This window comes from Mirounga angustirostris, unplaced genomic scaffold (genome assembly GCF_029215605.1).
Source record: "Mirounga angustirostris isolate CCGP_5_RB_7025 unplaced genomic scaffold, mMirAng1.0.hap1 SCAF_7, whole genome shotgun sequence".
Taxonomy (NCBI): domain Eukaryota; kingdom Metazoa; phylum Chordata; class Mammalia; order Carnivora; family Phocidae; genus Mirounga; species Mirounga angustirostris.
The window spans coordinates 88,625,078-88,651,648 of record NW_026991715.1 but is presented as its reverse complement, the minus strand read 5'-3'; the positions used below and the strand labels follow the sequence as shown (position 1 = coordinate 88,651,648).

General features: G+C 37.8%; 1 protein-coding gene across 10 annotated transcripts in view; it reads right to left on the bottom strand.

Moving 5' to 3' along the window:
• Positions 1-26,571, bottom strand: part of APC (APC regulator of WNT signaling pathway) — a 133,211-nt gene that overhangs the window by 90,705 nt on the left and 15,935 nt on the right. Inside the window, exon 1 of one of the 10 annotated variants that reach the window (XM_054513218.2) lies at positions 8,528-8,645. The exons of 8 other annotated variants lie outside the window; for them this stretch is intronic. The gene's annotated coding sequence lies outside the window, so the exon portion shown is untranslated. Of the gene's footprint in view, positions 1-7,765; positions 7,941-8,527; positions 8,646-26,571 lie in introns of those variants that run through there. One more of the 10 variants, XM_054513217.2, reaches the window with a different exon arrangement.

Sequence of the window (26,571 nt, the reverse complement as noted above, 5' to 3'; positions counted from 1 at the left end):
CACATTCCTTATTCTCAAGTATCTTATTATCTAGCAAAGGAGTAATATTCCATTAGGAAAGGTATATTGGGTCAGTATACAAATATATCAGATACTTGTGTCCCACCTTACATTCTCTTGGCTTCCTTTGACTCTAGTCATTGGTGCATCAATCAGCTCATTGCAGATGTAAACTGATGGTACATTAGCTGCACCGGGTATCTTTTGCATTTTGTCCTAGAGATACCCCAGTATAGGTCCCCAACATTCATGCATGTACAACCTATAAAAGAATGAACATTTGATGGAGCAATCCTCGACTAAAGGGAAATGGAAGCTAGTATATATAATTCTTTCCTATGGTTGGACAATTCTACGTGGTTCCTCAAAAAGTCCTGACAGATCAAGCCACAGTTGTCCAAAGTGGTGACCAACTTGAGAACATATGCTTATCCTGGCTGTTCCTCTTCACTACTTAACTCCTTTTAGTCCTCTACTCCTGGATCACTTCCCAAAGAAAGTATTTCACCCAAAGTCTTGTCTCAAGATTCTGACTTACAGGGGACCCAGGCTAAGATACAAATTACCTACAATTCAAAGGCAAATTTGTATTTAAAAACATCTGATAGAAGCTATGGGAGTTACACCTTGCTGAGAGAATTAGGAAAAGCGTTCAGAATGTAAAAGTATTTAAGAAGGGACTTGAAAGATGGCATAACTGCTAATAAACATAAATGTGAGAGGATAGTATTTCAGAAAACAGAACAGCATAATCAAAGTTCAGAAGTTGGAAAAATGATATATATTTGGGGGAATGGACAGCAGTTTAACTTAACTGAAATTCAGTGTAGAGGAATCACAGAAAAAAGGGAGGGGTAAGAGCATAAATATGGATGGGAACCACATTGTGGCTAGGTGATTTCGCAATGTGAGGAAGAGGAGGTTTGGATAAAGTAGCTACAGAAATGGTGTGATAACAAGCCTAAAAGGTACAAGGCCATGCTGCTTTAACATTTCTCACTTTCTATTATAAACTATCTCAGAAGTAGCTAATATACTGACACACGTTAAGTGATACTAAAACCGAGAATCTAAAAATAGCTAGTGGAAATATATTTTAATATTCTTCAATGTTCTATTTATTTACCATATGAGTGACATTATATACTACTACACTTTAAATAAATGTGGTAAATGAAAATGTGAATTTACCGGGCGCCTGGGTGGCTCAGTTGGTTGAGCGACTGCCTTCAGCTCAGGTCATGATCCTGGAGTCCCGGGATCGAGTCCCACATCGGGCTCCCTGCTCAGCAGGGAGTCTGCTTCTCCCTCTGACCCTCCCCCCTCTCATGTGCTCTCTCTCTCATTCTGTCTCTCAAATAAATAAATAAAATCTTAAAAAAAAAAAAGAAAATGTGAATTTACCTAAAAAAGTAACATTATTCACCAAAATATAACTCAAAAAAAACCCCACAAAAACTAAAACTCAAAAACTTCAGCCTAAAGGATAAAGAAAGAACTGTGTATATATATACCAATAGTAGACAGAATAATGGCCCCGTGAAGATGTCCACATCCTTATCCCTGAAGCTCTTTATATGGTTAAAGGGACTTTGCAGATGTGATTAAGTTAAGGGTCTTAACATGGGGAGATTTTACTGAATTATATAGGTGGACCTAAGGTAGTCACAAGGGGTCTTGGTCTTCTAAGGAGATGGAAGGGTCAGAGTCAGAGAAGCATATGTAACAACAGAAGCAAAGGGTCAGAGAGAGATTTAGTATGCTGCTGGCACTGAAGACAGAGGAAGGGACCAGAAGTCAGTACAGGTGGCCCCTAGAAGCTAGAAAAAAGGAAATGGGTTCTCCCCTATAGCCTCTGGAGGAAGTGCAGCACGCTGCTATTTTGATTTTGGGCCAGTGAAAACCATTTCAGACTTCTGACCTCTAGGGCTATAAGAAAATAAAGTGCTGTGTTAAACCACCAAATTTGTGGAAATTTATTACAACAGCAATAGGAAAAAATGCCCTATGATCCAGTGATCCTTCTCCTGGGAAAAAATTCCACTGAAACTTCTTACTGGCCATGTAGTGATCTTAAAATATACCCACAATTTGACTCTATCCCTTCAAAAGGTAGAGCTTAATTTATCTCCTTTTATGTGGACTGGACTTAATAATGACTCACTTCTTTTTTTTTTTTTTTTTTAAAGATTTTATTTATTTATTTGACAGAGAGAGGCAGTGAGAGAGGGAACACAAGCAGGGGGAGTGGGAGAGGGAGAAGCAGGCTTCCCGCAGAGCAGGGAGCCCGATGTGGGGCTCGATCCCAGGACCCTGAGATCATGACCTGAGCCGAAGGCAGACGCTTAACGACTGAGCCACCCAGGCGCCCCAATAATGACTCACTTCTAATAAAGAAAATATGGTAGCAGTGTGGCTTTTGAGACTATGTCATAGATGGCTTCCTTCTTCCTTCTTGTTCTTTCTCTCTGGGATCAGTAGAAGAAGCCAGCGGCCCTGTCATGAAGATATTCAAGCAACTCCATGGAGAGGCCTGTGGCAAAGCACTGAGGCCTCTTGCCAACAGTCAAGAGAAACAGACTATGTGAGTGAACCATCTTGGAAGTGAATCCTCCAGTTTAGTCAGGCCTTTAGATGACTGCAGCCCTGGCTGACATCTTGACTGCAACTTCATGAGAGATTCTGAGCTGGACCACACAACTAAGACATTCTTAAATTTCTCCATAGAAACTCTAAAATAATAAATATTTGTTGTTTAAGCCACTAAGATTTGAGGTAATTTGTTATACGGATAGGTAAATAACATAGTCTAAAAAGAGTCACACAGAAGGATATACACCATAGCAGTGTTTGTGGTAAAAGAGATTTGGAAAAAACCTAGGATCTTCACTACAGGAACAGTCATAGATATTACCTAACACTATACAGAAGAGTTAGCACCAAAAACTAGACAAAATACATAGATCTTAAAAACAGTATTGAATTATAAACGTTCCAAAATTATGTAAATTAAAAAACAAATTTAGGATGGGGCACCTGGGTGGCTCAGTCAGTTAAGCATCTTTTTTTTTTTTTTTTAAAGATTTTATTTATTTGACAGAGAGAGACACAGCGAGAGAGTGAACATAAGCAGGGGTGAGTGGGAGAGGGAGAAGCAGGCCTCCCGCCGAGCAGGAAGCCCGATGCAGGGCTCGATCCCACTGGGATCATGACCTGAGCCGAAGGCAGACGCTTAACGACTGAGCCACCCAGGTGCCCCTGGACTTTTTTAAAAACACTTTATTTATTATTTTTTTTTATTTGACAGAGTGAGAGAGAGAGAGCGAGTACAAGTGAAGTTAGGGGCAGAGGGAGAAGCAGACTCCCCACTGAGCAGGGAGCCAGAGGTGGGGCTCAATCCCAGGACTCCGGGATCATGACCTGAGCCAAAGGCAGACGCCTAACCGACTGAACCACCTAGGTGCCCCAAGCATCCGACTCGTGATTTCTGTTCAGGTCATGACTGCAGGGTTGTGAAATCAAGCCCCGCATGGGCATGGAGCCTGTTTGAGACTCTCCCCCCAACCCAAAAAAGAAAAGCCAAATTTGGATACATATCCCAAAGAAATAAAAGCAGGGATTTAAAGAGATTATCTGTACATCCACGTTCACAGCAGCATTATTCACAACAGCCAAAGGTGGAAGTGACCCAGGAGTCCATCCACAGATGAACGGATAAATAAACTGTGGTATACATTTTCAGCCTCACAAAGGAAGGGTATTGTGACACATGCTACAACATGGATGAACCCTGAAGACATTATGCTAAGTGAAATAAGCCAGTCACAGAGGGACAAATATTGTATTATTCCTCTTATATGAAGTACCTAGGAAGTCAAATTTATAGAAAGTGAAAGAAAAATGGTGCCAGGGCTGTAGACAGGAGGAAATGGGGAGCTGGTGTTTAACGGGTACAGTTTCAGCTGGGGAACATGAAAAAGTTCTGGAGATTGGTTGTGGTACCTTCACAACAATATGAATATACTTAATGCCACAGAACTATTATATACTCAAAAAAGGTTAAGATGGTAAATTTTAGGTATGTATATTTTACCACAATAAAAATCCTCATTAACTACAGAAAAAATGGGCACATAAAATGAGGCTAAATATTTCACAAGAACTGATGCATATATATTTTTAAAGATTTTATTTATTTGAGAGAGACAGAGAAAGATAGGGAGAGAGAGCATGAGCAGGGGGGAGAGGGAGAAGCAGGCTCTCTGCTCAGCAAGGAGCCAGCCCAATGTGGGGCTCGATCCCAGCACCCTGGGATCATGACCTAAGCTGAAGGCAGACGCTTAACCAACTGAGCCACCCAGGCACCCCAGAACTGATGCATATTTAAGAACACATTTGAATGAGTGCCTAAAAAGGGAGTGGGAGTATGGTAAGAGAATAAAGGGAATAAGGCTTGCCCTACATGGACTGATGATGTCATGATTTGATTGACAAAAATCAATTTTCAAGAACATATCTAATACATAACATGAGAGATGCCACCTATACCAAAACAAGAGCTGGTATAACTTTCCTTCTAGAAGTTGACCCTACAGAAATCAAGAACCACAGATAATTGACTATGAGCACTAGAAGATCTAGAAATCACTTCATCTAACCTTCTCATTTTACATTCAAGACCCTTCAAAGTAATTTACTTTTCAGAATTATCTGTGATTCCAAGCAGATTTTTATAAAGCATGGTGTTTCACATAGCAAACTACTACATTCCTCTAAATTAGAAGATATCTTAGATGATATAAACCTTTAGAGATCCCAGGAGTAGCCAAAGCAATAACTAGCAATAACATTTCTTCTTTTTTTTTTTTTTTTAAGATTTTATTTATTTATTCATGAGAGATAGAGAGAGAGGAGCGGGGAGCCCGATGCGGAACTCGATCCCAGGACCCTGGGATCATGACCTGAGCTGAAGGCAGACGCTTAACCAACTGAGCCACCCAGGCGTCCCACTAGCAATAACATTTCACTTAGTTCTATTATGTTTCTTAGAGGTAGGTTTCCATGTCTTATTTGACTCTCCAGATCATTTTACTGGTCTGGCATTAAGTAGGTACTCAAATACATAGTGAATGTACACCCTCAGGTATTAGTCATCTTCTATCAAAATGCCCTATCTCATCTTGTTTCCTATGTAATGTTTCACTCAGATTGTAATACCAAAAAAAAAGAGAGAAAGAAAGAAAAAAAAAAAACAGGGGGAAGGTCAAAATTAAGAAATTAAGGAGAACATTTAATATAAAAAGGCTGGCTAAATTGTAATTAATGACAGCAAAAAATAGAGAAAAATGATAAGACAAAAATCCACAGAGCATCAATAAATAGCTTTCAGTTCATAGACATACTTATGAATATTTAACTTTTGAATTCCTTAATAGTTCAATTTCAAAGACCACAAAAGCCAACAGTTCAATCTTAGGTATTTCACACCACAAGGGGAAAGAAATCAACTTTTCTTATTTCAGTTATTTCTTATTTAATTCCAGAAAATACCCCAATCTAAGGCTATTCTATTTAGAAGTGTGCATATGATTAATAAGATGATCTTTAAAAAAAAGTATGTTATGAATGTCATTATGGAAACTGCTATCTCTCCATTTGCTTGCTATCAGGTATTTTACAAAGCATTCTAATATCACGGTTAAAAAGTCAATACCAAGTAAGATTTATTTTTCATTTAATGAATAATTTGTCGATGACTTATACTGCTTTTCAAATAATTTCTATTATATGCTGTTTTATACATTATGTAATGAGACATATTATGAAATAGTTTTATAGACCTATGTTCTTTACATCCTTATACAACACATGACCTTGGATAAAGTCACAACATAATTAATAATACTCTTAACATTTAAAATGAAAATAATGCTACACCGAGCTATTTAGATAGTAAAAGAAGATAATCATAAACTCTCAAAGACTATCCTAACTTGAGGTTCAAAGAACTAAATGGTACTAGCTATTAAGCTTCATTTGCAATTTTAATGTGACATCTTTAATTCTAGCTACAGTTTCCATCAGATTTTTAAAAAGAGATCTTAAGGACTATTAACCCTGATATCCATGATCAAATAATTCTTAAAGCAGAAATAATTGTTTAAATAAAGAATAAAATTGCTTTATCAGTGGAAACATTATATAGCCTAATTTATTCAAGTCCAATTCCTTATGTTGAAAAAAAATTACTGAAACAAAATTCCAGGTTCTCTGAAGACTTTCTACTATACAAGCACGATTTAAGAGACACTGTCACTGATCCTGAAGGGCTTTACAAAGCCGCTGCCATCCTGTTCAGGGAGTAGGGAGGTGTGGCAGGCTGGCTACCATAATATGCATAAAGATACAGTATTTAAAACCGTGTTTAATCTGAAAACATATGTTTTTAGACATTTAAGAAAAAGAAAAAAATAAGTGCAATGAAAACACTCTATATCAAGAGTGTATCTTAAGAGTATTTACTAAACAGAAATACATCTAAAAGAAAAACCTTGGTGCTTTAATTTAAAATATTTGCCTTTAGAGTTTATTCAGTAATATCTAAAAGTAAAGAGTAATAAAAAATTACTTAATATAGATCTTAAGTATTAATCCTATGAAAAATCTGTCACTATAATTTTTCATAAAGTAATTCACATTATTGTGATTTACTCCTGAATAACCTAATTGATGGCATAAAGCTACACTAACAAAGGAAAAGAGCCACACTGCTTCATACATAATTTATTAACATTTCCTATAGGATTTATGTTAAAGCAAAGAATTTTAACATCTCTTTTGTGATGCAGAATCAAAGTGTCTGATACATTCCACCGTCAAAACATTTCAGCCTGGTATTTTTCCTACTTTAAAAAATTAAACATTTTTTTCCTCCTATTCAGGTTGCAATTATACACCATGGCTTCTTGTAAATGGACTTCTACCACCAGCACTGCTGCAAGGTTTCTTATTCCTCTGCAGTTGTCTTTTCAGCCTCACAGAGGGAGAAGAGCACTGCTGCAGTCATCTACAAGAAGCCACTACCATTTCGACTTGTAACTAACAAAGGCGCTGGTATTTTTTTTTGCCATCCTATTCAGAGACAATTCATTTAGATGTGTTGCAAAAGCAGGCACTTTTGGTGACCAAAATTTCTCCCATCAACCAAAACCACCACTCAAGCTCTGCAGTACCTGCCTCCTCCTCTTCCTCCTCTCCCAAGTAGCCCTGTCCACTAGGTTCACATCAGCCATCAGCAGCAGCTTTGTATCCCCTCTCTTGGCTACCACTGCATAGGTCCTTGTGGCCAGGGAGGAAAAAAAGCCTTTCAATGGGCTAGAGCTTTTGCTTCTCGCCATGAATATGCTCCATTCTTTGTTGTCCTCTACCCGTTTCCTTAGATACTGTTATTGCACTCTGTCAACAGGCATTATAAAAACAAAACCTCCTTCTAGCTTCAAAAACAGCTTTCTCACCAGACTCCCCTTAACACTCCTACCCCTCCCCCCTTCTTCCTCTTCTGTCAAAAACCCTGGATCAGAAGCACAGGAAATCCACCTCCTGTGCTGCAGTAGGGGGGAGGGGGGAGACGCCCCTGCCTCCTGGCTTGGCATGTGGCAATGGACCCTGTGCCAAGGAAAGGCCACCGGTTTCAGACAGCGCGAGGGAAAATCGCCTCCTCCCCCCCACCCGCAGCAAGCCGGGCCATCGTGGCTCCAGCACCTACCCCATTTCCGAGCCCAGCAGCACCTCCATTCCGTCTCCAGTGACACCCAGGCGGGCTGCGCCAATACAGCCACATGTCGGTCACGTGTGTCCGCGTCCAGCCAATCAGTGGGTCCCCGACGGGAATGGGGAGCGCCCTGGTCCGCATCCAGCGGATTACACAGCTGCTTCATGCTCGGCTTCCCGACCCGCACTCCGCAATAGGGCACCAAGCCCCGCCCCGCCGCACAGCAGCTGAACCCTAGCCGGCACCTAGTGCGGGTGGGTGCGCCCTCACAGCCCGGGTCCCCAGGCAACCCACAGAAGCCAAGGAAGCTGACTAGGATAATAGGGTGGGGTGGGGGAGGTCCGCAGGGCAGAAAGATTAGCGTGAGATGCTGGAGCTCTGTGGGTGAATAATAAATTACATCTCTGCTGAGATTTATAAGTTTGCAGCACAGAGGAAAAGAATTCTATTAAATGCATTATAACATAAGTTTACTTTACAAGTCACTGATTTGTTAGGTAAATCACTTGAACTATGTTTGAATTAAAAATAGCTACCACAGGGTTGCCTGGGTGGCTCAGTCCTTGGGCGTCTGCCTTCAGCTCAGGTCATAATCCCAAGGTCCAGGGATCAAGCCCCGCGTCGGGCTTCCTACTGGGCGGGAAGCCTGCTTCTCCCTCTCCCATTCACCCCTGCTTGTGTTCTCTCTCTCACTGTGTCTCTGTCAAATAAATAAATAAAATCTTTTAAAAAAATGATAAAAATAAAAAGAGTTACCACAAAAACTGTGATGGCAGCATAGAATGGCGGAGATCAGAATCACGGAGTCACTGTCTGCTCCTGCCACTTAGTAGTTGTGTAGACTTTAGTCACTTAAAGGCTCAGTGCTTCAATTTCCTCTACAAAATGGGAGAAGTACGGAATAAAGGAGTTAATATAAATGATGCAGAATTCAGAGCAGTCCCTGACACAGTAAGTGCTATCAGCTACTCCTAACCTGAAACTTAAAACTTTTTAATGCAAATTCTACATCTCATTTAAATTAAACCACATGATGCTTAAATTACTAATATTTATAAGGTGGAAGGGCAAATTCAAATTGCCAAGAATTTAAAGTAGATTTCAATTTTGGTTTAAATTGGGGGACACCAGTGTGTCCATGATCTATTTCAATTTTTTTTTAAAGATTTTATTTATTTATTTGACAGAGAGAGACAGAGAGAGAGAAGGAACACAAGCGAGGGGAGTGAGTGAGGGAGAAACAAGCTTCCCGCTGAGCAGGGAGCACAATGTGGGGCTCGACCCCAGGACCCTGGGACCATGACCTGAGCCAAAGGCAGACACTTAACGACTGAGCCACCCAGGTGCCCCCTATTTCAAATTTGAAAGGATATTTAACTTCAGGTTTTTAATTTTTTTTGAAGAGTTTATTTATTTATTTGACAGAGTGAGAGATAGCAAGAGCAGGAACACAAGCAGGGGGAGTGGGAAAGGTAGAAGCAGGCTTCCCGTGGAGCGGGGAGCCTGATGCGGGGCTCGATCCCAGGACCCTGGGATCATGACCTGAGCTTAAGGCAGATGCTTAACGACTGAGCCACCCAGGCACCCTAGGTTTTTAAAAGGAAATGTTATTGGGGCGCCTGGGTGGCTCAGTTGGTTAAGCGACTGCCTTTGGCTCAGGTCATGATCCTGGAGTCCCTGGATCGAGTCCCGCATAGGGCTCCCTGCTCGGCAGGGAGTCTGCTGCTCCCTCTGACCCTCCCCCCTCTCATGTGCTCTCTCTCATTCTCTCTCTCTCAAATAAATAAATAAAATCTTTAAAAAAAATAAATAAAAAAAAGGAAATGTTATTTACTATCTTTTCTCAATTTTTTAAATTAATAGCATGAAAAGAAGAAAGCTATTAAACAGCATATTTGGAGTAATTCCTTTTTATTAAAAATTGTATGAATTAGAAAAGTAACAGACATAGCAAAATGCTCATAGATGTGCACAGAACCAGTGCTCAGTGGTCATCCTTGGAAATTGGGATTTTGGAGTTCTCTCTTTTTCCTTTGTGCTTTTGAATAGTTTTTCTTTGTGTCTATCTTATAATGCCTGATATATATAGCAAATACCCTCCAAATATTTGTTGAACACATGAGCAAACACTGACCATATACTACTAGTAATTAGAAAAATTATATATTAAAAGTTTAAATATATTTAGAAACAATTTTCCTCATATTTGAAAGAAAGGAAACGTGAATCAATTTGACTCTCTCAAATAGCCCTTTCATCAGGATGACTTAGTTTTACAAAAGCCTTTCAAGAGTCTCTTACTGAAAGTGCATGATTCATTGAACAAGACTTAGTTATTTATATAGTCACTGACTATTTGTGACAAATTCAGAGTAGATAATTCCTCATAAGGCCTAAACTTCTGGAAAGAAAAAGTACCCTTCAAAACAAAGAATACACTTTAGAAGCTCCTAAAAATAACTTCTTAGTATCCTAAGAAACAATTCTATGACTCTTGACTCAGACTATGATTCAAGCTGTTCTTTAGTAATAAACCAGTTTGTAGCTAAAATATTTGTCTAAATTTTTACTGTTATGTCTTGCACAAGTCAATCAGTGACTCAAATGACAAAATTTTGTAAGAAAGCTCTGACCGTTACATGTCCATTAATCATGATAATTCAAATCTAAAAGTAAGCCAATCTAAAAACTTCACATTTTACAATATTGCCAACTGAATTATTCAGTAAGATTTTCTCTTTAAGTACTCCACAAAAGTTTGATTTGAATTTTTTTTTAAGATTTTATTTATTTATTTGAGAGAAGCAGCATGAACACGGGGCAAGGGTAGAGGGAGAGGGAGAGGCAGACTCCCTGCTGAGCAGGGAGCTCGATATGGACTGGATCCCAGGACTCTGCCTGGGATTATGACCTGAGCCGAAGATAAATGCTTAACTGACTGGGCCAGCCAGGCGCCCCTGATTTGAATTTTATTTTTAAAATATATTTAGCTATTTTAAAAACAATTAATTAAAAATATGTACAATCGACGGGGCGCCTGGGTGGCTCAGTTGGTTAAGCGACTGCCTTCGGCTCAGGTCATGATCCTGGAGTCCCGGGATCGAGTCCCGCATCAGGCTCCCTGCTTGGCAGGGAGTCTGCTTCGTCCTCTGACCCTATCCCCTCTCATGTGTTCTCTCTCTCTCATTCTCTCTCTCTCAAATAAATAAATAAATAAATCTTAAAAAAAAAAAATATGTACAATCGAAATGTATTGGGCCAAGTCTGAACACAATGAAGATCATTAAAACATTAATTGGTGCTACCACGTTTGTATGTATTTCAGAATATAGCTTCTGCCATCCCTATTTGAATAAAAATGTTAGCATTAAGACTATATATGTATTTATGCACTAAAAATATTTTATGATTAAAGTGAAACACCACAGAAATAAATGTATGTTAAGGCTATTGCAAGACTGCACTGATAAACATGCTTTTGATTTCAAATATCTGTTCATTTATGATCAGATCTGATGGCTTTTAGTAAATGTTAGTAAGTAAATGTTACAAATATGAACACATGGGTTCATCTTAAAAAAAGAAAACCTTCGAACCTTCTGCAGGTTAAACAATTAATGATTAAATAAATAAATACGATTCTTAATGTCTTAAATCTTGCATTCCATTTTAACATAGGCACGTTTGGCCTAATTTTAAGACTTGTGATTTCAAAAACTGACAAGAATAATACGGGCAACATTATTAACTAGTATAAAAGGAGTTAGTTAGTGCTCCTTTCTGTTATCTTAATCGACTCTTGTGCTTTGTCAATATTTAACTCTCTTTATTGGAGACCTCAGATACAGTGAAATAGAATAGATTTATGCCTATGTAGATATCAACAAAAGTTTTTTTCTTTAAAAATAATAATTATGTATTGAAAAAGTACACACTAGTGTAAATCTAAGTTCTCCAGGTGCTAAGCCATCAGATAAAGCTCAGATTCATTTAGAAACCTCAGGTCTTTAGATTTATACTGGCTTATAGTAAGACAAAAAAGCATAAAAAGAGAATTAAATGAGACCCATTTCAAAGGCCAATTTGGTTATGAAGACCAGGTCTCCCATCTTTTCTATATTTTTCAGGACATGGGAAGAGCCGAATTGTTACAATCGCAATGGGATTTTTAGTGATGTATAAACTAAGTGGGAGATACAATCATAGTCTACTCATCTGTATATTCTATGTTACCTCAAGAGGCAAAAATTTCTCAAAATAAATTTTCCTAGCACCAAAATTCTCCCTCCAATCTTTTTCCTCTCTAATCGGCAAGTAATACCAAAATAATTTTTTACACCCCTACTCAAAGAACATTTCATGGCTTTCCACTGCTAACAGTGGCACTGAGACAGCTTGGAGTTTAATCATGGAGTGCCTTGAATGGCATATCAATTAATTAGTCTTCCTACACTAAAAGGCTTCCTACTTGTATTAAGTTTCTTATGGCTGCCACAAAAATTACCACAAAGTCCATGGCCTAAAACAACAAAATGTGTTATCTCACACTTTTGCAGTTCAGAAGTCCAAAATGGGTCTCACTCTAAGCTAAAATCAAGGTATCTACAGGGCTGCCCTCCTTCCTGGAGGCCTTAAGGCAGAATCTGTTTTGTCCTTTCTAGCTTCCAGAGACCGAATACATTCCTTGGTTCAAGGCCTCCTTCCTCCATCTTCAGAGCTAGCAACAGTGGAGCGAGTCCTCAGTTTGTAGCGCTATGACTTTGCTGCTACTGTCATCTCTTTCCTTGGCTCCTGTTCTACTTCCCTCTTACACTTTCACTTCAAGGACTCTTACACTGGTCCACCTCAACAACCCAGGACAATCTCCCTATTTTCAGGTTACCTCATTAGCGACTTTATTCCATCTGGAACCTTAATTCCTCTTTGTTACATAATCTAACATACTTACAGGTTCTGGGGATTAAGAGGTGGACATCTTTGGGGAGCCACTATTCTGCCTACCACACTACAGTTTAATCTTTATTTCAGAACTTGCATCCTAATAATAGTCCAATCAAACTAAATACTTAGCCATTTCTGTAACTCACCTTAAATGTAGGATTTTTGCCTTTATTCTAATGTGATACAGTAGAAGGTTCCAACATATAGAGATTGAAGACTAAGGCTCAAAGTTCTGAATCTTTCATTTTGTAGCTCTATGACTTTGGATAAGTCACTTAACTATTCTAAAATTTGGCTACTTTTTCATCTGTAAAATGAGAATAACTGTTTGGCTTATTATACAGCGCTGTTTAATGATCAAATGTGTAAGTCTGAACAAATTTTATAAACTATAAAATACTTTTTTGAAAGTAAAGGATTACTAATTGTTCTACTGGTCCAAATCAAGGCTCAGCTTAAATATACATTTCCACGAAGTAATCTACCATCCCATCTAGAATCAATTCACCCTCCTCTTTGCTCCATTGATACTATCTCTTTTGTGGCACACACACATTTTGCACCTTTGTGTGCACATCTCCTTTCCCATTCCTGACCATAACAATCTTGAGGGAAGAGTCACACTTGATTTTATCTTGTACATCTCATGGTATGTACCACAGTATTTTGTGCAATACAGCTATTCACTAAATATTAGTATAAGGAATGATTTAAAATTAATCTCCAAAGGGCATCAATGCAGACATTTTCATGGGATAAAAGTAGAGCAAATGCTGAATAATGAATACCATTGCAAAATACAACTTCTACAGAAGAAACAGAATACTTTAAATAAAAGACCCTGGGTCCTGTAGATGGAAAAAACGTGATGCAGCCTTGGGACTAAGTTTCTAAGGTTAGGTGGCTGCACAGTAGAATCACTTTAGGAGCTTGAAGAATTTAAAACACCATTAAGTCAGAAACTCTAAAAATGAGGCCCAGGCATTAGTATGTGCTACCAGGATTGAGAAGTAGTAAGCTCTACTTTAGCTTTTGTTGCCAAAGTTCCTACTGCACGATGGGAGGGAGGCCTTTTTTGAAATGCCTTTTAATTTAGAGTGCTATATAGCCTGAGACATCTGCTTACAGGAGAAAAAAGTTCCTATTAGATGAAATTTAAATTAAAATAATATTGTGGATCAGTGAGGATACATGAAAATAGGCAGTAGTTTCAAAGGTCCTTAAAATGTTTACAATGCTTATATTGAAGTAAATCCAGTGAAAAATTATCCTATATATAATTAGATACATACACAAAGAGTTATATTCAAAGACACTCAGTATTGTTTACACTCTTGAAATGTTAGAAACAACCTCAACGATTGATAACAACTTGGCTAATCATACTTGTGGTACACTTAAAGAGGATTAAAATTATGTCAGATATACAATTGCATAAAAAAGCATAAAATACTTCAGAATAAATTTAACTAAACAGATGAAAGATCTGTACACTGAAAACTATAAGACACTGATGAAAGCAATTAAAGAAAACACAAATAAATACAAAGACATTCCATGATTATAGACTGGAAGAATACTGTTAAAATGTCTATACTACCCAAAGCAATCTACAGATTTAATGCAATCCCCATCAAAATTCCAACAGCATTTTACACAGAAATAGAACAAAAAATCCTAATATATTTTGTATGAAACCACAAAAGGCCCTGAATAGCCAGAGTGATCTTGAGAAAGAACAAAGCTGGAGGCACCACACTTCCTGATTTCAAACTACATTACAAACCTATAGTAATCAGAACAGTATGGGGGCGCCTGGGTGGCTCAGTTGGTTAGGCGACTGGCTTTGGCTCAGGTCATGATCCTGGAGTCCCGGGATCGAGTCCCGCATCGGGCTCCCTGCTCAGTGGGGAGTCTGCTTCTCCCTCTGACCCTCCCCCCTCTCATGCTCTCTCTCATTCTCTCTCTCAAATAAATAAATAAAATCTTAAAAAAAAAAAAAAAAAAGAACAGCATGGTATTGGCATAAAACCAGACATACAGGGATGGGTGCCTGGCTGGCTCAATCAGTACAATACACGACTCTTGATTTTGGGGTAGTGAGTTTGAGCCCCATCTTGGGTGTAGAGATTACTTTTTAAAAAAATTAAAAACTTAAAAGATGATCCTGGGTAGGCCCAGTGTAATCAAATGAGTCCGCAAAAGCTTCAAAGCAGTTAATGACTTCCCAATGAAATTCAAATAAATTTCAAATGCCTTACCTTGGTTTATAAAATTGTAGATATAACCTAGCTCCTGCTTCCATTCCCACTCTTCTCCCCACCTCACCTTCTCGTTGCTCTGTCTTATGCTTTTGTACTGCCTTTCCTTCAGCCTCAAGAACTCTGCTCCCACATCTTCAAATGACTGCTCCATCTTATTCAGATCTTGACATAAATGCCACATCTTCAAAGAGACCTTCCATGATTACCTTATCAACATTGGTACTGACCTTAAACTTTCTACCACAGCATGCTGTTTTGTCCTCAAATCATTTAAGATCTGAAAGGCTCTATCCATGTATCTATGTGTTTATTTTTCTGTCTCCTTAATTGCTTGCCAAACTGGAATATAAATTCCCTGAGGACAGGATTCTAGATTCTTGTGCACTGCTGTTCCCTTCACATCTAGAATAGTACTTGGTGCACGGTACACATTCAATACATACTGTTGAATGTATGAATGTAGAGGATATAAAGATGAGTGAGACATCAATTTAGAATCAAGTAGGGGGCCTAAAACATTTACAACAAAAGTTTCAATACAACGCAACGTGTATCAAAGGATGAGAGATTAGATGATTTCTGGCTAGTTGATCAAGAAAGATTTCAGACAGAAAAGAGCAACAGAACCAGCCTTGAAAGGTGTTTAGGAATTTTTCAGGACAAAGATTTTGATTTTGTCTCTTAGGTTAAAAAATTTAGACTTCACCTTATGGGCAATTAAAAATATAGGTGTTTCAAAAAAATTAGGATACACAATTAGAGGCAAAAGCCACGAAAATTAAGAAGACTAGTTTCTAGTTCTTAAGACGATAAAGAATCAGAAATTATATGTATATTACTACTAATTTATAGTTAAATTTAATGACCAAAGACTTGTTCAATTGGAAAATATAATGGCAGGGAAAAACACTAAATTTTATACTCTATAAGAAATTTAATTTTGCTTTATTTGTTGTTATTTTAGCAATTTTGACAACACTTATTAATTTTATGTTGTTAACAAAACAACAAAAAAACCACAAAGTCATCTTTGGCAACCATTTTATCCAACTAATACAATATTCAAATATTTGCATATAAGTGAGGGATATTTTGTTTTCTAATTTTTTTTTTTTTTAAGATTTATTTATCTATTATTTTAGAGAGAGAGAGACAGCATGTGTGGGGCTGGGGGGAGGAGGAAGGCCAGACGGAGAGGGAGAGAGAGAATACCAAGCAGACTTCCCACAACGTAGAGCCCAACATGGGGCTGGATCCCATAACCCTGAGATTGCGAGCTGAGCTGAAACCAAGAGTCGGATGCTCAATCGACTGAGATACCCAGACACCCCGTTTTCTAAATTCTTAACATGACCTATTCAGGTCAAGTTCCAGGTTTAGGGCATCCAGTGTTTCAAACTATCCTCTTGGGGAAAAAAATTCTGATCAATTTTTTAAAACTAATTGTTTAAAATAAGACTTTATGCTTTCCCTTTTTTAAAAAAAAAATAGTATGCCTTGTTTAATGATGTTAACTTGGATCTTTACCAAAAACAACTGTAAGATTGCTCCCCAAAATACAACTTAAAATACAAACTTATAAACCCTATTCATAAAGGTAACATTTTAACACTAACAGCTCAGGGACTTCAGTTACCAAAACGGCACCAAATGTTTATAGTTATCACTGTGAATTCAAGAAAAAGAAGCATACAGAACGAGTTTTTTAAAATAGTCTTTCTCATGTGGTGCCTGGCAGTCTCAGTCAGTAAAGCATGCGAATCTTGATCTCAGTGTCATGAGCTCAAGCCCCACGTGGATGCAGAGATTACTTAAAAATAAAATCTTTAGGTGCGGCTGGGTGGCTTAATTGGTTAAGCATCAGACTCTTGGGGCGCCTAGGTGGCTCAGTCAGTTAAGTGTCTGCCTTCAGCTCAGGTCATGATCTCAGGGTCCTGGGATCGAGTCCCTCATCGGGCTCTCTGCTCTGTGGAGAGCCTGTTTCTCCCTCTCCCCCTGCTCTTCTCTCTCTCTCTCTGTCAAATAAATAAATAAAATCTTAAAAAAAAAAAAAATGCTCTAAACTCTTAAAAAAAAAAAAAAGGCATCAGACTCTTGATTTCAGCTCAGGTCATGATCTCAAGGTTGTGAGATTTAGCCCTGCAGCAGGCTTTGTGCTCAGTGGGGAGTCTGCTTGAGATTCTCTCCCTTTGCCCCTCTCCCTGCTCACACTTTCTCTCTCTCTCTCACTCAAATAAATAAATAAAATCTTAAAAAAAACCCAAACAAACCTTGGGGCACCTGGGTGGCTCAGTCAGTTAAGCATCTGCCTTTGGCTCAGGTCATGATCTCAGGATCCTGGGATAGAGTACCACATTCGGCTCTCCACTCAATGGTGAGTCTGATTCTCCCTCTCCCTCTCCTGTGAGCTCTTGCTTTCTTTCAAATGAATAAATAAAAATCTTAAAAAAAAAATAAAATCTTTAAAATAAATAAAACAGACTTTCTCCAAGGAAAACGTAATTAAAAATTATGTTAAATTATCATAAAATATCTAGATAACTTGATGGATCATTTATAAATTTGTAACATACACATTGGCCCTTGAACTATATTAGAATCAATAAGGAAAAACCCAATTTTTATTTATGTTAAAAACAAAACTTGGTGTACATAAAAGAATAAATTACAGCCAAATAACAGCACTTACTTTATTTATTACAACCTTAAACCAAATCCTTGAGTCAAGATTTTTATTCTCATACTAATATCCCCAAATCCTTACCTTGGATGAGGAAATAATCACTTTTTCAACACCCTATATGCCAATTGCATTTGGTATTGCCTAGTTCTAAATAATTTGCTTTCTTTTTGAAAATATTCCCTTCCTCTTGCTTTATGCTGAATTTTAAACATGTAAGGCAAAGTACAGACTATAAAATCATTTCACTTCTGGATACCTGAGCGTAAATATTTGCTATTATAGGCTAAATAATCCAAACATATTATTATTAAGTAAAATGAAAAAAAAAATCTACCAAGAATTATTGGACTGTGTCAGTCAAGTAAGAAACCTCTGGTCACCTGAACTATCCCCAAAAGTACCTAACATATAGATTCATTTTAACATTCAGGATAATGAATCACCTAACAAAAGAACTCAAAATAAATACTTAATATTATGTTTTAAGAGGGAAGAGAGAAAGGAAAACCAAGGCAAACGAATAAACCTAATTCCCTTCTTCAATATAATGTTTTTTAAAACTAGGACTTCAGGGGCGCCTGGGTGGCTCAGTCAGTTGAGCGTCTGCCCTCGGCTCGGGTCATGATCCCAGCGTCCTGGGATCGAGTCCCACATCGGGCTCCCTGCTTGTCGGGTAATCCGCCTCTCCCTTTCCTCCCCACCCCCCGCTCATGCTCTCTCTCTTTCTCACTATCTCTCTCTCTATATATAAATAAATACAATCTTTAAAAAAACAAACTAGGACTTCACATTTACTTTGTCTTTTTAAACTTTCTTTACCAAGTCTGCCAACATTGGGTAGAATTATTTGAAGTGTCACAAAGCTTTTATGGAAGCAAAAAGTAAGATTTCTTAAGAACTGGACCAAATTTCATTTCACATTCTACCACCTTTCTCAGTAGACACCAGCATTAATCAATAAGTATCTTGATCCCAAATCAGTGTGTACCTAATACAATATGAAAAAGGTATTTTCTTAATCTTTTCCCAAAGAAGGTCAGCAATTTAATTCAAACAGATCTGCTGAATAAAACACTGGAGACTTTCAGAGAAAAGAGATCTTTCTGATAATCATTCTTTTACAACAGGGAACACAAAATTCTTTACAAAAAAAGTCTCCTACGGAGTGATAAGACATTTTGGCAGGATTTATCAACCATTTATTTTATGCAAACAGTCTATATAAAATATTATTTGCTGGAAGCTTAGACAGTTGATTCTCACCCTCTTCCCACAGTCCCTGGACACTTCTTTGAAATAGTTTTTTTGTTTTTTTTTTTTTGTCTAGTACTACTTTACACTATGCTACTTGAAATGTTTTAAAAACTACTCAAGAAACTTAATAGTGGTTTCCTCTGGGGAGTCGAATTGAGTGGTGCTTTCATTTTTACCGCTTAAAATTTTTTTAAGTAAGCTCTACACTTAACGTGGGGCTTGAACTCACAACCCTGAGATCAAGACTCGCATGCTCTACCTCCTGAACCAGCCTAGCTAGCACCCTCTTTACTGCTTAAATTTTTAAGTGATCTGTACTACTTCTACATGAACAAACAAAGCACTAAGCTATATTTAAAACAACAAAAAAATTCCTAATTGTTAGCTTCTACAAAGACCTTTCAAGATTAGTATTTTCCACCTTTCATAGCGTTCAACTGGTGACAAAATAAAAGTTCAAGCTCATTAGCAACACATGTGTAAGGTCCTTTATGATCTGAGCCCTTCATACCTCTCTAAGCCACCCAACTACTCTAGCTATACTCCAACCAAATGGACCCCTATACACTTACCCCCAACTCATACTATTTTATCTCCTGGAAGGTTCTCACCCCCACTTTTTTACCTACCTAATGCTAACCCATTTTTAGGACTCAGTGTAGATGGCACCTCCCAAAAGCCTTCTCTAACTTCTCTTATCAGAGTCAGATCCCCTCTTCCCCAATATGCTTTCAGAGGGTCCTCAGTTTACCAGCTATTTCATTTACCGTACACTTGGGATTATTTATTTACTGATCTTTCTCATTAAACTCCTTCAAGACAAGACTCTCATCTTGTATTTCAACATTGTGTTCTCAATAGCCAGTAGCCTGGTCCAAAGTAGTTACTAGAATGTTTGTGGAATATGAGGGAACTACCTCTCATATGTCAAGATTCACTTCTGTGAAGCTATCTTTATTCTGAGTAGTCAGATGATCTTCCCCCTAGGCTCCTGTAGAACTTAAATCAATTATCAACTTAAATTAGATCTATTTTCCCCATTAGACCATGAGCTTCTGAACAAGGATCTCTGTCTTCATTTTCTTAACTATACAAGCATTGTCCCAGGTATCTAGCAGAAATTAAATGTGTTGAGTGAAAGAAATGAATATTCCTTAAAAAGTACAAGTGAAAAAATAACAAGTGTAGGATAGTCTGCTCATTTTTAAAAAAAGATTTTATTTATTTATTTGAGAGTGAGAGAGAGCATGAGTGGGACGAGGGGCAAAGGGGGAAGTAGACTCCCTGCTGAGCAGACCTGAGTTGAAGGCAGACACTTAACCAATTGAGCCACCCAGAGCCCCAGCCTGCTCATTTTTTATTTATTTCTCTGTGTTTATGATAATAAGACACCATAAAGCTCTAAAAACATTTTGTGCTTGCTTATGATTAGGGATAGGATAGGCAGCCACTAAGCCTGGTGATGGGTATTAAAGAGGGCACGTATTGAATGGAGCACTGGGTGTTATACGCAATGACTCATGGAACACTACATCAAAACCTAATGATGTGGGGCACCTGGGTGGCTCAGTCGTTAAGCGTCTGCCTTCGGCTCAGGTCATGATCCCAGAGTCCTGGGATCGAGCCCCACGTCGAGCTCCCCGCTCTGCAGGAAGCCTGATTCTCCCTCCCTCTCCCACTCTCCCTGCTTGTGTTCCCTCTCTCGCTGTGTCTCTGTCAAATAAATAAATAAAATCTTTAAAACAAAAAAACTAATGATGTAATGTATGGTGATTAACATAACATAATAAAACAAAATTAAAAAAAAAAAGTCCCACTTTAAATGCCTTGCAAAGACTTGGGGAAGGGTTGAGAATGATAAGTGAAGGAGAGAAACTTTCTCCAGGGCAACAAAATGTAAGGATGTTGCTGGCATGCCAAACTGAAATGCTGAATGCATTTTCCTATAGAAATAGTGGTATTCAGTGTTATCCATGGTAGTTATGGGAGTTAACACTACCTATGGATTAAATGGTCTATGGGCAGAGCTGGGACATAACTGTAACAGTCAACACTATCCTGTGGGTCCATACTGGAGGTTTAGATTTTTGAATACTAGATATTCTTCTCCTAATATTCCTCCCCCCCAACAAAAGAATATCTTAATTTCATCACAACAGGTTTGATATAGTGTTTAACATATTCAATAAAACAGCACAGAAATTTATGTAACTCACATAATTGAACAGTACATTTTAACACTATTGTATTAAAAATATACCAATAAATTAATCAAATAACTCCCCTGTAACCTCAAGCTTTTCAAGGCACATCTTCACCTATTTATCTTAGTTTAAATCCAATGACTCCACTTTCTTTGCTACTTTCTCAAGGGGAGATTTTTTTCCCCTCACATCCCCTTAGGCAGGGCTGGAGTGGGGGGGGGGGGGGGGAGTAGTGCTGGTGGTGGGATAATGGAGCTGGCTTGGTTCACACTAAATTTACAACTATAAACATGCTAAGATATTCAACACTGCCTGGCAGGATTACTGGGTTTCCTAGAAAGCCAGCTTTCCCAGTCTCTGAGTTAACGTCTTCATACCTTTCTTCTCTCCTTAAACCTACAACACACCTATTTTCCTACCCAGGCCACTTTCAGTTGAAGACCTACTTCACTCCATTAGAGAGAAATTCTCTCATACTTCCCTACCAAGCCTACACTGTTTCCCTCCTATTAAAATGGATAAAGCACTCCTGTTCCTATGAAAGACCAATACCCTCACTTGGGCAATGGATTCCAACTACTCTTATGTTTCCAAGAAGTTGCCTTTGAGTAGCCCCTCTCTCTCCTGCATAACCAATTTCTCCTCTTCTACTTGATCATTCTCATGAACACACACACGCTCTAGTATCACTCATCTTTACAAACCCCTCTCTTGACCTTAGCCCACCACACATACACTAGATATGACCCCTCTCTCTGTTCTACTCACAGCAAAACTTCTTGATCTAGTGACCTTCATTTCCTGTCTCTATTTTCTCATCTCTAATTCATTCTTTAACCCTCCCTAATCTTAAACAATTTCCTGAAGCTCAACTGCCAAGGTCACCAATGACCACGTGTAGCCAAATTCCACTGTTAGTACAACAGTCTCTTAGTAACATGAGACAAACATGATCTCACTCTTCTACCTTAAATAACGTCTTCTCTTGGCCTGTATGCCATTCTCCTGTTTTCCCTCTCCATTTCCTTTAATGATTCTGCTTTTCACTAGTCTTCTAAAAGATGGAGTGCCTCAGCAAGTATTTTAGGACTACTTTTTCTCTTTGTTGTTTTCTCACCTAGTCCCAAGGTTTTAACCAACATCCATATGATGCTAAACCTCAAATTTATATCTCCATCCTAATCCTCTCTGAATATCCAACTATTTCATATGTCATTTGGATGTCTGAGACATTTATTTTTTAAAAGATTTTATTTATTTATGAGAGAGCAAGCGAGAGTGAGCGAGAGCGAGTGAGAGCGCGCACACATGCGTGCACACACACGCACACTCACAAGCAGTGGGGAGGGGCAGAGAAGAGGGAGAAGCAGATTCCCCACTGAGCAGGGAGCCCAATCCGGGGCTTGATCCCAGGACTCTGGGATCATGACCTGAGCTGAAGGCAGATGCTTAACCAACTGAGCCACTCAGGCATCCATCTGAGACATTTGAACAAAATCTCCGCCACACTTAAATCTTCAAACTCTCACTCCACTTAAATCTTCAAACTCTCACTCCTCTAACATTACACATGGGCAATTTTTTTTGTTTTATCTTACATGGCAGCCTTACTCTTCCATACCATTCCAGAGGCATAAAAATGCCAAAACCTTAAATTTCTGCAGATTATAATCAGAATTCATTATTTTGTGAGTGAAAGATGCCCTATATCCACTCCAATTTCCAGATGACACCTGGATTCAAAGGCTAGATTAAAGTAATAACATCTATAGACGATGTAGCAAAGATTTCAGCAATGTGTTAAAGCCAAAGGATACATCCTACAATTTCTAAGAGGAAGATTGTGTTAGTATCTTTAGATAGTCCCAGTTTACGTGATTTTTCTTCTCATCAAACATCAAACATAATAAAAATTAAATCACTGCAAAAAGCTTGGCAATCAAACATGCATTTTCCTGAGCAGCACATGAATAATAGAGAGGGGTACGGCATCCTGAAAGCCTTAGGCTCTCTTGCATAAATTCACCTTGAGATTACCACAAACATAAAATAAAAGAGTGCTGATCCAATCCTTATTTAAATGGGGGTGAGGTGCTATGGTTCGGAGGTACTTCCATCACATTCCAAAATTATCCCCAATAATCTTTAAAATGCTCGTCTTCAAGCCTTCGGATGCTACTGTACCATGCTTAATAGATCCGACCTATAGATCATTAAGATACTGTAGAAGTGACTTCTGAGGCTAGGTCACAAAGACATTGTAGCTTCCACCTTGATCTCGTGGATTGCTCACTCTGAAGCCAGCCACCAGTGTTATGAGGATACTCAGGTAACCCTATGGAAAGGCCAATCTGGAGCCCAAAGCAGCACCAACTTGTCAGCCTAATGAGTGAGTGACCTTGGAAGCAGATCCTCTAGCCCCAGTAAAGTCAACAAATGTTGCTCATGTAGACAGGGAATAAGCAGAATATACAGATTCCCTCACCTTATTGTAATCCACAGTGGAAATTCCTAACAACCACCTTTTTGTGTGGTTAGCAAATGACCTACTCTAGTCAGATTTTCCCAAATTAACTTTTAATCATGGGGCCACTTTTGTTAAATTCTAAACAAGCAGGATTTTCACAATTTAGTATCAGATAATCAGATTTAAATAGCAAGTTGTTTATCCCCTTGCAGTATCTGCTTCATACCTTTTAAAGTAAAAAAATTCTTCTGGAGGTCAAATAAGAATTATCATTATGATTTAAAATTCTTAAGTGTATTATGTTCCAGAATGCTAATTTTTGATGAAAACACAAATCACTCTACCATATTAGCATATGTATTTGCCTTCTTAAAGAACATCCACAGATAGTGTTTGTGAAATTTTGGGTTTCTGTGGACTACAGCTTGAAAGACTAAACAAAAAATGGTAACGGTGTTTGCCTCTGCAGAGAGGATGCAGGTGGCTGAAGGACAGGACTAGATTTATTTTCATTTCATACATACTTTCTTATACTTTTTGAAATGTGTGCTATATGCATGTAATATTTGCTCAAAGATAATACTGCTCAAAGATGATAAAGTCTCTTTTCCTGAGGAAGCTATATTTTTTGTCTAAAATGAGAGACACCGGAAACAACTTTAGTACTTATTCAAAACCATGTTCATTACTTCTAAGTAAGACATTATCTTGGTATCTTAATAGTGCCTACATCTAAGTTTGAGGCTAAGAAGCAAGTTAGGTTTTTACAAATCTGCAAACAACCAAAATGATATGAGAAGAAACAATCTGGCTTTGACAACATAAAAACAGCATATGATTTTTTAAATTTCACATGCAGATCAGCTTTAGAAAAGTCACCTGAGATGGTTGCTCCTTATACCACTTCAGAAAAATATTTGGAATAAAAACATAGTTAAAACATAATATGCCCTCATTTTGTAGACACATAAGTTAAATCACAAGAAGGTTAAGTGATTTGTCCTGATCTAGCTAAAGACAGTGCCAAATATTTGACTCCAGGTTTCATTCTCCACTAAACCAAAGTCAATTATTTCTGATTTAGAAATCCAAATATATTTGTCTTTAACAGAGAAATGTCTTCCTATACCACTGGTCGGTCCTTAATGTCAATAAAAAATGGACAAATATAATGAGGATATAGGTATTAGGTAAAAATCAGTAAAACACCCTAATTAAATTAAATGATGAACATAGGTAACACAAGTAATAAAACTGGAAGCCTCCACTACTAGGCTTACAGAGGGCCTTCAAGCAACTTCATTAACAACCAATAAAAGACAAAAGAAATATTTTAATTTGCAACTCAGTGAGATACATTAGGAACAGAATTAGCCCCCCGCCCACACAATAACCTGCTTTTTGGGGGGCATATAAAGCAGTATACAAAACACTGGTCACAGAAAATGAGAACTCTCTTTTTTTTCCCCATTCAATTACTCTTTTCAGTTCCTTACATTTAACATTTTGGCAAGAAAACTGTCATGGCTTAAGTCCGGTCTTCACAGCGCTAATAACATTTAATTAGCAGGTGGTTATCTGAATTGAGATACAAAACTTTTGTCAAAGACCGAATTCTACACTAAATCAAAAATCTCATTAGTACAATACAAACTAATGTAAAATCATAGCATGTGGTAACTCATCATAAAATATCAAGTTGTGGGGGGGAAATCCTACCAATACGTACTTCCAAAAGACAGCATATAAATTCTCTATGGAAGTGAAGCAATAACTGGATTTTAAAGCTGGCATAATACATCACATTGGTATAAAAGAACTGATTTTTCTCAGTTTTTTTGAGTAAGCATTAACTTTCTGCAAAAATTCGTAACTTGTTTCAAGGTAGGCCACTTTGTAATTCATTAGAATATACGAGATATGAGTGAGTATTCAACCAAATGAGCACAATAATTAAAATACGTTTGTAGATTTTGTCCAGTGTGACATTTTTTCCCAAGTTTATTTTCTTAACTGATAGCTAGTATCATCTTTCAGTGATGCTAATGTGTAAACTGATGTTAGAGAAAACAGACGGAGAACTCTTGTGTTAGAATTAAGAAGCTATAAATGCTATTGAAATAATAGAAAAGATATCAGCGTCTCTGAAATGAAACTATAACAAAGAAAAATAAGACAAGAAACGAAAGACTAGAATAAGAAGAGTAGAATGTCATAGGCCTAATTAACTAATTAAACTAAAATCCAGCTCTAATGAACATAAAATATAGGGAAATTGTGTGTTACGGTGGTAACAGAGGCACTGCAAGATTTTGGAAACGAGTTAATAAGCACATTGACTGAATATACTAAATGTTATTACGGTAGAATGGTATCATTCATCATTGTCTAGAGGTACTTATTCTAACATAAGAGCTGCTTTTCTATATTAGTGAAATAAAAATCTTCAGAAAATACATATGAAAGTCCAATTCAGGAATAGCACAGACATTAAGAAATGCTGAGACTGAATGTTGAGACTAATTCATATCTGAATTTAGTCATAGCTAGCAAATTAAGGAATTAAACATTAGACTCCACAAATTAAATTTAGAAAGTATAAAATTAATTGAATTTGTAATAAGTATATAGATATTCAAGATGCATTAATATTTTATCAGTTCTTAATAGTTGCTGATAAATCATCATCTTAGCTGTGTCTGGTATAGCTATAGTATCATATGGCTGAAAAGAACCTCAAGAAACTATAAAGAGCAAGAGATGTGGATATTAGGTCAGTATAACTTTAGGGAAATCAAGTCACCCAGACTTCCTTGGGCCTCTGTCTTAACATGTTTAAAATGGGAGAGGGGCAGGAACAGAGGGCACATGAAAAACTCGCTGTCTAGAGTCTCTTCTAGTTCTAAAATTCTGTCACTTCATTCTTTGGTTCACTGAAGGGAAGTGAGCAAATCTAAAACAAGGAAGCTGTTTAAATCTGACATAGT